The sequence below is a fragment of the Athalia rosae genome, chromosome 1 (assembly GCF_917208135.1).
Source record: "Athalia rosae chromosome 1, iyAthRosa1.1, whole genome shotgun sequence".
Taxonomy (NCBI): domain Eukaryota; kingdom Metazoa; phylum Arthropoda; class Insecta; order Hymenoptera; family Athaliidae; genus Athalia; species Athalia rosae.
The window spans coordinates 28,577,596-28,592,520 of NC_064026.1; the positions used below are offsets into that span (position 1 = coordinate 28,577,596).

Here is a 14,925-nt window from a genome sequence, read left to right on the forward strand (position 1 = left end):
ATTCCATATCAGCGTCGCTGCTCCGCGGAGGGCGTTAATCTCTAGCCGATTCAGGGCTATTACGGAGTGCCTCACGTGTAGTACGACCGGCTTCTCCCTGTAACGCGAACCGCCGCAGCGGTGCGGAACGGAAGAACGAGCCAACGCGGTCCGGACGGCATATCAACGTTGCGTCGCGCTGACGTCGTGTCTCACATACCGGATATAAGTACCGAAGCAAGCGACGGCGACGACGAAGAAGTCGAGCGACGCTAGACGACGCGGTGATTACCGCTATATAGGACGTATCCTAGGCGAGGGTGAGACGCCACTCGTTTCAATTCTCGACCTCCACCTCCGCAGCGCCACCGGCACCGTCGCCGAGCCCTTGCGAGTGGGCTTTAGGTGTCTTACATCGCTATAACAGACACCGTGGTGCGACGCGACGTCGTTCTCCGCCTACGCGATATATACAACAGAGCCGGTAACACCGACGGCAATCTTGGCTAGAGCTAGAGCTACTTTGCATAACCTGGCAGCACAACGAGATTCTCCCCCGCAGCATGGCCCGCCGCGCGTTCTGCGCGTGTATAACTCGAATGTATAAATACCGACCTAGAACTCTGCTCCGACGCTGCTTCTGCTGCGAGGAGTCGAGTAACGAAGTTCCGGAACTTGAAATTCGCCACAGGGTGTACCGGGGGGTGGAAAAAGGCCGTGTTTGGATCAAGCTTGTTTTTCGAGGCCCGAGGGTGGGATTTTGAGAGGCGTTGTTCATTTTCACTTCGATGATTCTTATGGGCATTCGGATTCGCCGGCAGAACAAATTCTCGGTGAGAAAAAATGAAGACTTACATCACTGTCGATGGAACGAGCTTTCTAATCTATAGAGAGATGTTGGCAACTGACCACAGAGCTATTTCTCGTATCGTTGCGACGAAGTTCTGCGATTTTCACTGATTCGGCGCCGCGGTATGCAGTTTTGAATCTTCTGAATATAAGCGAGACTATTTTACAGCAAATGACGAAGAGAAATATCCCAACAATCCAGAGGCAATCTGACCTAATCGAAATAAAAATCAATTAGAATGTAAAATTAAAAAATTACCGGAATTCGAGGAACTTGGTAGAAGAATGACCCTATCGAAATTTGAATTTGACGCATTCCTTCTTATTTTTTACCGAAAGTCTGATGCGTGGTTGTGAAAAACGTTAGTTTACAACACAGTAGTAGCTGAAGAGGTAGATATACATATACGTAAATATAGAAAGTGACTTCTACGTTATTTGTGATTGCAATTCGCAAAGGTGCGCCAAAAACTGTCTCCTCTATTACACGTGTATCGGTGAACGAGACTCGGCGTGGGCAACGTTTTGTTCATCCCACTTTCATGTTTGGACGTTGGTCAGCGATCACGATCCGACATATCGAAACACAAAAGTCTCCAAAAATTTACCGATGTCTTTTCCACCGAAAGTCACTCGTGACAAATGAAAAAAGCTCACGCGATGAACGACCGATGAATTTTCACGATCAAATATATACGAGTCTGCGTATGTATCGTATGTACATATGGGTAAGTATATACGTGCTGAGAAATAATAAAGAGTATCTACGTCTCGATCGGTCACTAATCCGATAGGGATTGTTTTATAAGGCCGGTGATGAACGCGCGGGAGCGAAAGTTCTCAGCATCCGGTCAAGTTTAAGGAAGACGTATCGCCCAAAGTATAAAGAAAGAGGAATGAGAAGAAGAAATACGTTTTCACGATCCCAGTTGCCTAAGATTCTCCCAATTCTCGTTCATCTCTATACAGATTCATACCTATATATACAGATTCGCATAAAAAGGTTAGTCGCGTGGTGCCCGAGCACTCGGAGCCAACGAAGAGCTATCGGTTTCGATACAGACGACGTATACACCTATACGGAGGTAGACCGAATAACCTTTAACTACGAATATATGTAGATATGCCCACGTCCAAATATATACACCACCTTCAATTAATGAAGGCGCGACGTGACACTTGAAAAATTGCGATGGGCGAACGATCGAATAACGTCATCTTCGCACCACTGCACTGTTTCCTACTCGCGATTGCACCCTCTATTTTATTCGTAACGAATCAATTTTGAATTACGCGTAGGTCAAGTTTTTGGAGTGAAATTAAAACAAGAAAAAAGAAAAAAGAAAAAAGAAAAGAGAGGTAAGAGAAAAAAAATAACTCCGTCGTTCAGACAATCTGTGTATTTCAGCGATTATGTAGCGTTAAACGAAACGAAAATGAAAACGCCGAAGGAAGGATGATCCCTTAAGATTCACCGTGCACTGAATTAAGCCCGGCAATATCACGCGATTAACTTGGTAATCCTAGTTCGTTGGCTCTAGGGAAGCAGTCAAGCGTTTTCCTCCCCTCTTCGCCCCACTCTCTCTTCCCTCGCAGTTATCCCCCTTTACCTTTGGATGCCTCACTCCATTCCTCCACAATCCTCAATGGTTGGTTACGGAAGAGGAGTGTAAAGAACAAGGATGGAAATGGAATGGTGCATGCATATACGTATACGTATGTATGTATGTATGTATGTATGTATTTACACATAGCCATCGAAACTTCGGTCTATACAGATGACACTGCAGCAACCGACTGCGAGGATTTCAACGACGACGCCCGGAGCGTCGCGACGTCGCGTTTCGTGCTGCAGCAGTTTCAGCATCGGCAGGGTCTAACCAAGATCTACCCGGAACATCCCCCTGAACTTCACGGTGCATAAACAATACCCGGCTACCCTTTACTTCAGCGGTTTCAACCAGAGTTTCAGACCTCCGACAACTCGCTCTCTTCTATCGGTGCACCACGGTGACATAATACAATAAGAAAATTCAATTCATCGTCACGTTGCCGCTGCATAAAGACCGGATTTCCGCGAGTTGGGTGCAAAATAAAGGGGGGGTGAAAAAAAAAAAAAAAAATATACTTCGAGAGAGATTTAATACAACAGAATTATGGTCCGGAGAAATACTCGAATTTAGAGTTTTTCTCGAAACAGCCGTGTCGCGAATTCTCTGGTATGAATTTTCCGAGGTAAATCAAGTTTTCCGGTATCTACGAATCCTAGTTTTTCATTACTCGCGTTGCAGAGAATAGATCACACCATAGAACAGTGAGATAAAAAAGACACTCCAGATTTCCCGTATTATAATGGATAGGTTTTAATATGAGCACATAATAATGTTTGTCGTAACCATGTAAATTAGAAGATAAGGTGCCATGGCGAAGGAACTGGAAGTATCGCTACGCTTGTATGGCTCCTGTACGGCTAAACTCTATAAAACAGAGAAACTAGAGCGAAACGAGAGAGCGGTTAGAGAGAAGCTAGAAACTTTGAGGATACTTTGGACAAACTATAGGTACAACTACCCCGGAATGGTGTAGCTAGAGCGCGAATAGATTTCCCAACAGGACTATTATGCATATGCATAGTTGCATGCATACCTACTCGCATGTTTAGTACATACCTATATATGCGTACATACGTGGATACACGCGTACATTTCTACGTGCACACATTTAAATATACGGTACGTTGAAAACAGTTTCAAATTATCCCCAAAACAAGCTAGAAATCCTCCAGGTTTGTGTGTAATGCGCGCTGCGATGGTATATCGCGAAGCGTGAAATGGGGGTTGATTTTTGGGGCAGGAAGGTATTATGTACACAGTGCATACGGCAAATGTGGCATACGTGTATATATGCACCTCTATACATATCTACACTCACTCGTGGTGCAACAGACCGCGTAAAACATCCCAGTGATGAGCTGCGCGCGTTATTCGCGTGGAAATCTGGATTTTCGAGCTGTATTTTAACGCTACCGGACATACACACGTGTCTACATACATAGTATATATATATACATATATACATATATACCGATGTATACATAATACGATGCAGCACCGATGATTACCGAATACCGATGATTTTATGCTGCTGCTGTACACTGTTGAAAATAACGTCCGTCAATGTTAAATTTTTTCAACCATCGAAATTTTTATGTTAAAAATGACGAATTTCGGAGAGCGAGGATATCGGGGATAGGAAGTCGTCCCAATTTATACATCGAGAGATACACGGATAGCAGTAGTTCGTGGGCGGTGTGCCTTTGGAATATGGGAGGGTGGTACGAGGTCGTTTCCGTCGTTGCAACCATAACTGTTACTATCCGAGTCCGTTTGTTTCAAGAAATGAAAAAATACGGTTCGAAGATACATATATGGGTGGCTATCTAACGTTATACCCATCGCAGGTACACCGCACGAACCTGTGGCCATGAGAGACGAGCAAAAGTTATTTCGGTATCCGTCCACGTATTCGCGCCGGGTGTCAATTTGCCCTGCAGGGGGGCTACATCGCGATCAACTCTAACTCTTCTCAGTGCCCGCTGTCAGTAACAGAATTGCGGGTGGTAAGAAATATCATTTTATCAACGAGCTGTGGTCAATCTGGTTGCGATGAACGGCGATTTTTTCACTTTATTATTTTTTTTATCTTCGTCGACTACTCTTTCTTATCGGAAAACCATACTCTGATCGATCTCACGCAGCGTGGAAGCCTAATCTTTTTTTCTAACATAGAAATAAAATCGTGAGAACGGACTATCGCCGATTTTGAGTAGGAATCGTGATCGATAACGTTAAAAACGCTGTGCAGATGGATATGGATGGATCGATAGATCTCTCAATACCTATACTAATTTATGTAAGACCAGCAGATCAAGTCTACGAATTTTTCCATCGAGATATCTCAATTTTTCTGCTTTACAAATCGATGGATCAGATGGATCAATTTTACTTGCGAATTCGGATTCCTGAGACCAAAATACATAACAATAGCATTTTTACCTAAAATCGATAAAATTCCAAGGGATACCAGACATCCTCAGGTGTGTGCTTTTACTGAAAATTCCTTGAAACCGTATACTATATCGGAACTTCACGACGATTTTTCACGTTTATGCATATTTAATATCCGAATATACAGATATCGATATGACAAAGGTAGGTATATAAACGGGTATACGTTTCGCTAAAAATATATGTACGTCTGCAGCCCTCTGAAATACCACCACCGCTTGCAGTAGCGGCAGCAGCATCGGGGTTACGTTTTTACAGGCACTGCATTTTTCGATATGGTCACCACCCCGTGTGCCGCTGTTGCTGTATAATAGGTGGTGGTGAAATACCGGATATAAGGGGAACGAAGTGTGCAATCCTCGGTGCAATCGATATTGCATATAATTTATATTCACTCTAGTCCGCTGAAAATTTGAATACACGTTAATGGCTCCGAGTTATATGTAGAATCCGACAAAACTAAACGTTGAAAATTCGTCGTTTTGTCGATATAACATCATCGTAACACCCGGAGAATACGATCGTTCGTACGTGTATAGTTCCAGCGTTAAAAACAAAGTTGAGTAACAACAAAACGAAGAAACAACGAAAAAGGAAGTTCCAATTCGAAAGAAAATTCACGTCATATGATTCGGTGTAATTTACCGTTAAACGTCGCGTACATTATTGACCTCGAAATATTCAGCCCTGCAGAGATTCGCGGTTCACAGTTTATGCAACGACCGCAATTAGAGAGAAGTCAATGCTCCTATTATTACACCTAGTTCTAAACAGAAGGTGTGGATGGTCAGCTTGGCTCTTCGATTTATCGACAGCTGACACCAACAACTGGACACACAAACTGGGACGAGTCAAGCAATTAATTATTTACGGCTGTACGCCAAAGACTGCGAAAAAGTCAGGAAAAAATTCGTTGCCGTTGTGGCGTCGCTGCTATACCGCACCTTAATATTATCGTAGCCCTTTTTTTATTTTTTATTTTTTTCTTTTTCTTTTTCATTCGCAGTCATTTATTTGATTCAAGAGAAGAATCCGCCCGGTGAGGGCGATTCTAATTTGCGACGAGTTACAGATAAGTCGACGAAAAAAGGCTATATGAATCTCGACTCACGTCTCTCGGAGTATTAGGTGTACGTCAAATGTTAAATTTTTTGCACACCGTATATAGTGCGGGATATTTCCACTCTTCTACGTGCCTCGTTCTCCATTACGTATACATTACGGTACGCCCTGCATTTCCCCCGAAAAAAAAAAAATTCATTCGGGATGAATAAAATAAGAAAAATAAAGGAGGGGCAACTCTGACGTACCGACCAGCTTAATAACGGCGTTCTTCTCCTTTTCGCCCAAGGAGTGATCCTTTAAATAACAATTCGCCAATATACATACACGCGCATACCTTTGCAGCAACAGGGATTGGAAAGGATACCGACAGTTGCGCAAGGCGAAAACCTCCCTCGATCGGGATCAACATATTTTCCCTCCCTGGTACCGTTCGATCCGAACTCCGTCCTTCTTCGTTCTTTTTGTTTCCCCCCATCTCTCTAAATGCTATACAATTCCTCGATCTTGTACATAAGATCTTTCCAAGAAAATCATCCCTTAGTTCTGCACTACCTGCACGGATATACCGCGTGAGACTTTTAGATTTTCAGTTTGAAAAGGTTTTATGCTGAATCATTGACGCGGGAAACTATTAGGGTTTTTGTTAAACCTGCGCCAACAATCATCCCCCGATCTCGATAAATATTCATTGAATTTCAACTTACAGTATCCATTGGAGAGCCCGTATTCAGGGTTGGAAAGGGAATCTTCCCCTATTTCCACCCTCGAACCTGTATTAAATCATCCGAAGAAATTGTTCAGAAATGTATGAACTGCTAGCTCGGTGTGGAAAATATTCGAGCAATTTTTTAATCGATGAGAAAAAAATAACAATTGTCATTACGCAATGTCTACCGACTGATACGAGGTCCGTCGCACTCGAAATTATTATGACAAATTTTTTGACCACGATTTTTCCAGCTTTTACAAAAAACATCAGTATTAACTTGAGGCGACGTGGTTCTTATCTTATTTCAGTTTTTCTCATAATTTTGAGCCAATTTTGCGGTTGTATCTATAGACGGGTGATCAGACAAGGGATGTAGACGTGGAGTATCAAATTCAATTAGCTTCTCTTCAGCCGATAATGATCACGGCGTCTACAAGGTGTCCCATTTCGATCCGACAATTATTTTGATTTCACGTGCCCGCGAATAAAAAAATTGAGATTATTTCTCGCTAAAAATTTTCTGCCCTATCCGGTTCGGGGATGAAAAAATACGCGCAGCGATCCGTTCGAAAGCTCGATTTATTTCGCTCAATTCTTTGGGTTATCTTACGGAAAACCAAACGGAAAAATAACACCAGTTCGCATAGCCCGAAATTGTTTTCCGTGCGGTCCGATTCTTCTTAAGAATATATTAAAATTGATTCGATCGGAATGGGACACCCTGTAGGTAAATTTAAGCGCGTCTAGTCACCGCATACTTAGTAATTAAGCCCATATATTCAAGGACGATGTTATCGATTATGCAACGTTCGCACTGATACACATATTGTACGGTATATATAGACGTGTAGGTGTGAAATCGTGTAACCGCTGATATCGTTGGTCGGACGTTTCGAGGCATGAAAATCTTGCGGCGTGCAAAATATTTTCACGTATCTTACTTCCTCTACTTCCTCGTAGTTTCCCAAATCTCGCCATCGTACGAATTGCATGCACATAGGTATACGCTACGTAGCCGCGGCAAATTGTACGTAGATACATAACGCATCGCGTAGAAAAATATTCTATTTCACACCTCGGTCTGCGTATCACGGAAACTTTCTCACGGGTGTTTTGACGCCACAAAATTACGTGACATGTACATAACCGTATATCATGAACATAAACCTTATATATATATAAGCGCATGAAGATATGCAGTCTTGCTCGATACATGGCAAGGTATATAAATGCAGAATTATATGCGACTCTCGGATCGCCGTGTAAACTGCACACCGTATATACTCGGGCACTGCAACCTTGTGATAAAATATTAAATAACAGGGGGGAAAAAAAAAAAACTAACTCACCGTCAGTTTCCTTCTCCGCTAGTGAAAAAAAAAAAAAAATACAAATATCCTATCGGATTTTCACCCCCTATCCGTCAATACCGCACCTCCGGAGTATAAAGTAGACGTGATCTCAAGGTGCAACTGGGAAACCTGTAACATTGAAATTGAATATCCACGTTAGTCGACTACAGGAATATACTTTTTTTCGTTGCTTCGTTCGTATTTTTGTATTTAATATCTTCTCATTTTGGATTCAACCTCATACGGACTACAAACAAATATTTGATCCTTGATGATTCGATTTTTGATGTTTGCTTTATTTTATTATGACTCTATGTTTTTCGAATTTTTACCAATCGAACAATAGCCTTAGAGGGTTGTTTGTGATTGGTCAAAAAATAAAAAAATAAACCAAAAAACGAAATAAAAAATATTCGTGAGCGGGGGGGGGGTTAGCCCGGAATATTGTTGGACACATGGAGATGGGATGGTTTAATTTTTTGTCGGTGTATCTCGCGGTCGATCGTCGATTGTCAATTCTCGGATTTTATTTCCATATGTTGGTTTAACGCTCCCAACGAGGCGGAGCGTATTTCTGCCCTTTTTTTTTCAATTTCATTTCAAATCTGCTCCATAAAACTGCGAATAAAACAATGTCGAAATGAAGCAAAAAATGGAATCAAAAAAAAAAAACACGAAGACAATAAACAGAAGCGCGTCGTCGGGATCGAATATCTGGACCTTCCTCAACGGGTTCAGCGGCCTCCGGCTGACTCAATCAGTTTTAAAAAGAGTGAGGAGTAACAAGTAACCAACTAAGTAACTGAGTAACTCCGGCGTCGAACTTTGTTTCCTCCCATAGCGAGGCGCAACGTCGTGTCAAATTCCACCAAGTTTAATCGTCGATTTAAACGGAGTTGAAAGATTTAAACTGACTTTTACGAGCCCCGCCTTCATTTCTTCATTCGTTTCTTATTATTTCTGTTTTTTTTTTTTCTTGTATCGAACTGCCTATAGGTACATACATCTCACCCCGGTATTGCTTTCTCCGGGCAGTTGCATGTGGGTGTATATTCCATGCTTAAATAATACAGACGTTTAAGAAAGGCAATCAGATTTTCTCGTTTACCTTAATCCAGGCCCGGCTTTCGATTATTTACATTTCAAAATACACTCCGGTAGTTTGTACCGCGGCGAGCGCGGCCGGGTCTCCCAAACACTTTTCCGCAATGCGGACGACACGAGCATGACGGTATAGAAGCCGGAATAATGAAGGGTTGATAATTTATTGTTCCGTTCGTTCGTCCGTGGATCGAACCTGGGGAAAACATTTCCACCCCCGAAGCCCAATTTTTATCAACGCAACGTCAGTCGCAAGTTCAAAGGCGGTCAGGATAATTTTTCAACTGATTCCGAGCGATCGAAAATTGTTTTTACCCCTTGAAAAGCGACCGCATTGATTGGCTCGGGGGAGGGGTAGGGGGCTGCGCGTTCTCGCTCCCTACCATACAAAATTCCAGTTACAATTCCAGTCTTTTAAGGAAAACTTGAGAAAATAATAATCACTGTCCCTCGGGTCTGGTGAAGAGGGAGGAGTAGAAGTAGAAGTGGGGAATCTGGATGGCGGGGAAAAAGAGAAATGAAGTACGGCGACGGGGGAAAGGGGACAGGAATCTCCGGGCAGAATATCTCGAACAAATGCTTTTCAGATGCTTTGCAGCTTTTCCCTACGGAGCGATTGCTATCCACTCGAGGAGTTATTTAATTCAAGCAGTGTTCAAAGCAGCGTTCAAATAAAAAGGCGGTTCGAAAAAGGTACTCTTTGTGCACCGATTCTACGTTGAACTTTTTCGTTACTTCCCTCTCCCTCTCATCTTACACATACTACGTCAAAACTCTCACTTCGCGTCTCGACGAGTTCTTTCTTCTTTTTCAAAACGGCAGCGGGTGATTTTCTGTAGTTTTTTTTCCTTTTTTTCATTTTTCATTTTTCACATCACGTTCGCGCCATCGTCGGTGCGATTGTAATCAATGTGAATCAAAAATTCGTAAATTTTGTATATTCAATATCGTTGAGCGATGTGAGAGGAGACGCGAGAGAAGTTAACAGTTTTCGAAGTTTTACGAATGCGAAAACATCGCTATGGTAGAATTGAAATATGTAGACCGTTTCCGTAAGTGTGTTCCAGTCGAGGCTCGCGGTACTTTTTTTTTTTTCTTTTCTTTCGCTTACATGCACAACTCAGGGTTGAAGAGTAGCCAAAGAAAAAAAAATACAGCAGCAGCGTAACAGTTACGGCGAATATCGAGGTAGTCTGGAACAGGCAATTAGCTTTGAGATTTCAACCGCAGTGAGCTTCGCCTGAATACCGGAAGCCAGTAGTTGGAGTAGCGCTTTGATTGACGAGAATATACGTAACTCTTATTATTCGATTCATCGTAATGACGATACACAAGAATGGTAAGTCGCTGGATGCTCCTTCCGTCGGTTTACCGGACCGCGAGATATCGTGGAAATGAATAGATTTCCCAGCGACGGGATGGCGGGTAGCGGAATAGACGTAGCTTGAGCATAAAACTTGAACGCGCGTTGTTAACATTTTCCCGTCCAACCGGAGGGATGCGAATTTTAGAGAACGTTTCTTCTCCATCGTCGTTTTCCGCGTTCTTCCGTTTCGACCTCGCGTGTCAATGACAAGACCGAAACGAAAACTAAAGCAGCCCGCAAAATCAGGGGGGGGTTACACGGTACCTAAAACCGCTGGCCAATCAGAGGGAAGAGGGCGGTGGGCCAGGCAAAACCGACGTCATTATCCCGACCCCAGGTTGAAGTAAATCTGGAAGTAACGGCCAATAAACGCCTCCCAAAGGAGGTCGCCGCCGGTAGCGCCGGAGAATTTAAGAGAGAACAAACCCCCTCGCTCTTCCTCCGGCAACCCCCGCGCAGAGCTGCTTTTTCCACATCTCCCAGGAGTCTCTTCTATACTCTACCCTGCACGAACCGCGCGATACCGGAGAACCGCGACGCGCGGCGTCGAGGACGTTTCTTCCGGTCGTCGCGGCGGCGGCGGTACGATGCAACAATGGCGAAGACGAGGTACCTCGTGAACAACGACGGAGGACCGAGGAGTGTTTGTTTCTTCTCCTTCTACTTCTTGCGGCTAGAAGGAGACGTTTCCCGCAGCGGAACCGTTGCGTTATCCGAGCTCAGGTATACCTGTACGTATGTGCACTTTTGTACGAATATACAGGGTGTACGTATTTTTGGTTTATGGATGCGACGTCTCACTCAACACGTATATATATGAGGGGCGATACACAGGCTAGCGGGTGAGCTTGGCAATGTCCCAAAGGCGTACTTGGTGTGAATCTTGACGTTTTCTGCTCACCAAACGTTCTCCAGCCATTGGGTATAATGCCGTCGGTGCCGCCGCCATCGCTGCGGTAGAAGTTTGGAGAAAATATTATACTATTTTATTCTCTGCCACTCCATTAACGAACTGTCACATTGCATTATTTCGGTGCGACCTTAATGACTCTACCGACAGCTTGATTTAAGCCCCTCGGTTTCTTTTCTTTTCCTCCTTTCTGTCCTACTTCATTGTCGGTACAGTGGTTCGATCCGACAAAAGTATACTATCACCTACATTCGAGTTGGATTATCAAAATCAAATTAGCGTGTTGCGCCAACAAAATGGCGAAAATCAGTTCTACCGATTGAGATAACACGACCGAGCGAAGATCGTGTGAGTTACTTGGTCAGGGTAACGTCGAATCGTTGGGATCGGATGTCCCGAGATTCGGTTAAAAGTAAAGCGTTGGAAGAAAAGCAAATTTATCAAGTTTCATTTGCAGCGTAACGCAGGTAAAGCTTACTTCAACAACTGACGTTCAGGAATGAAACTTCTAGTGAGAGGGGAAAAGCGTAAAATGAAAAAGATTGGAGAAAACGAAGCTAGAGGGTAAGGAAAGTACGAATCAACGGCTATACACGGCGCAATACTCGTCGTCGAGGAACACAACAATAACGGGTACGGGTGAAGCTTTTCGTAAGAACAGTCGGGAGAACGTCTGGGCATGAAGCTTACCGTATTGGTTTTTCAAACCGACGCTTTAGGCGACGCCCAACCCGGTACCTACCTGCACCGTTCGTACTTGCGAATACTCGCGACAATTCAACAAATCTGTAACTGCAACTTGTATATATATATATATATTGTCTTTTGTTGTTTGGCAGTAATTTTTTTTTTTTTTTTTTTTTTCATCAAATCACGGAAACACCCCAACAATTTTCAAAGGCAGCCGCGTAACGTAGAGAAGCTTTCCGCGCGTTGTACGTAACGAAAGATAAACGCGAAAAAACGAATGAGAAAATTTCGTTACGGAGCTATCGATAAATTTTCGTTTTTACAATATTATCTGCTTCCGCTATTTCGCATACAGGTGTACACGTATCCGAGTACGTGCATGTGATCCTTTATACGCGACCCGCGTATACCTCTCCTGTACCATCACCCGAATATTTTACACCTGCACATAAAGCTACAGTGCACCTGTATCGGCCGCCGCGCCGCGGGTAGGTGAGGAATTGCTCTGAGAAGTAATATCGATATTTCCGCATATTTCACGGATAAAATCCGAATACGTCGCGTGAAACGAGCTCGAGAAAAATACGCACACCTTTGTATGTATACCTACACAGCGCGATTCACATGTGGGACGCGCGTACCGAAGACGATTGTTACAGGTATGAAATTCATACGCGTACGCTGTACGTGTAAGTGCGCAGGCTAGAAGCTTGAAAGCTTTTTGAAAAAAAAATATTCTCCCAGCACGCGAAGAGCTGCGTCGCAGACGTCGGTACGTTAATATAAAGTCGTGTACTCACATATTCGATTCTCTCTGCAATATTTCAATGCGATTCCGTACGATTCATCTAATTCTAAGCGCATATGACGTACTCTTCTTCTTTCTTTCTTTTTTTTTTTATCGGAGGAACTCTTTTTACGCTTTTCAAAGATTTATGCGATACGCGTGGACGTTTTTTCGAGGGTGTCCCCTTCCGATACGCGTCAACGTATAAAAATATCAGATATATACATACATACGTACACATATCGATTTGATCGAGTATTGTGCAGATGTACAACGTTTGCGTACCTACACATATAGCTGAGGGAATTCTCGAATCCCCCTCATTTTTACCCGTAGCATACTTCTTTTATTCTATTTTTATCACGATCGGTATATGAAAACAAGAATATCGAGGTTCGCGAACGAGGGTAGAGACGACGGGCGTAAGGACTCTTTTCCGAACGATTTTAAAATTGAAACTGTAAAATTGTTATTCCGTCACTTCGATCGAGGAGTCGGTGAGGAGAGTGCGCGACACGGTGAAGTAGATGAAGAATTCAGAGCCAAAGAGATCCGAGAATTTAATGCCAAGTCGGTATTCGAGCGCATCTTATACAGCTGGATGTATAGCTCACCGGCTGCCAGACTTGCAGATTGCAAACTATCCGGAAAAGCAGCTTCCGAGCGGTCCGATGTTGACCACATCTGAGTACGATCTTCTTCCTTTGTATCCCTCCCAATAACGAGCTGACGTCACGAAGCTCGGCGAAGCTGCCGTTATCTAGGATTTCTCCGGGATCTCGAACACCGCCGCGAATTCAGCGTTATCGCGCGCATATTACAAAATAATAGCTCAGATCGCGAAATATAATTTCAACGAATAATCGTCTCGTTTCCGATTAACCCGAAGACGACGTCGTATTTTTTCATCTCGTACGGAACTGCCGAAATCCAAAACAAAAAAAAACAAAAAAAAGGACGGATCAAATTACCGAAAGAAATGAGTAAAATTTTTATCGAAAATTCAGCTGCAGGTTAGAGAAGGCGGTCTAATCGCGCGCGAGTGCGCGGAGTCTTGAATACGAGAGAACTTTGTAGATTTCATGAAAACGCATGACTTCGCATAAATTGATTCGATATATCCGGTACAGCGAGAGATCCGTACGTGATCTCGTCAGGTGAAGTCAACCCTCGAAAAGTTGGCAGGCGTAAGGCGAACGATTCTATAAGGACAGAGGGAAGGTATACACGTAAACGTTGAGCGCAATAGGATAGAAGGAGGAGGATGATGTCAAATAGAGGAGAGAAAAAAAAAAAAAAAAAAAAAAAAAGAGAAAGAGGAAGAGAGAAAAGGAACCACGTGCGGAGTAATGGCATCTTCGAATGGCGTTCCTCCCTGACTGCCAGACGGGATCCTAATAGAGGCAAGGTCGGTGGAGATTTATCGCTTACGCTGCAAGCTCGCCCGCCCGCTCGCTCGTTCGTTCGTTCGGTCGGGTGCACCGGGAGCTACGACGACGACTACGTAGCGAGCGCCGGTGTACGTACGTGTGTGACGTGGGCGTGTGCGTTCTTAGGTATCGAATTCACGGGGTCGCATTCGCGACCGGAACTAAAAAGGAAACGCGCATTCCGTATAGGCTGCATGGGACCTGAATATCAAAAACGTCAAGTGGGAAACGGACGTGAACGATAAAAAGGCAAACGTCAGGCTTCGCGAACACGGGAACGACCGAGGCATTCCATATATTCGAACTAAACTGTCCGGATCCGATGCTCGCCAGAGATCACATATCGTTGTTCGTTTCTTCCTGATCTACGTCAGCCGTTCGGGTGCAATATCGATTGATTTTTACGATCATCGAAAGGCGATGTAATAACGCAAAGTTTGTAGAGTCCGAACGTAATGCGAATTATGTAGAGGGTAGGCAGAAAAAAAAAAAAACGGCCAATTTGAACGCGCGAACGAATTCCGGTGTAGTAATTTTTTCGAACCTGATTCTCGAGAGCGTATATTTTTCGGCAGCGGGTAAAAATTTTATTTTCTCCAATTATTTTTCGAATCTGCGCG

General features: G+C 43.6%; 1 protein-coding gene across 2 annotated transcripts in view; it reads right to left on the reverse strand.

Moving 5' to 3' along the window:
• The window catches only part of LOC105683508 (putative polypeptide N-acetylgalactosaminyltransferase 9), a 160,509-nt gene that overhangs the window by 104,580 nt on the left and 41,004 nt on the right, over positions 1-14,925 (reverse strand). For both annotated transcript variants that reach the window (XM_048657361.1, XM_048657347.1), the window contains exon 3: positions 8,019-8,150. The gene's annotated coding sequence lies outside the window, so the exon portion shown is untranslated. The remainder of the gene's footprint in view (positions 1-8,018; positions 8,151-14,925) is intronic.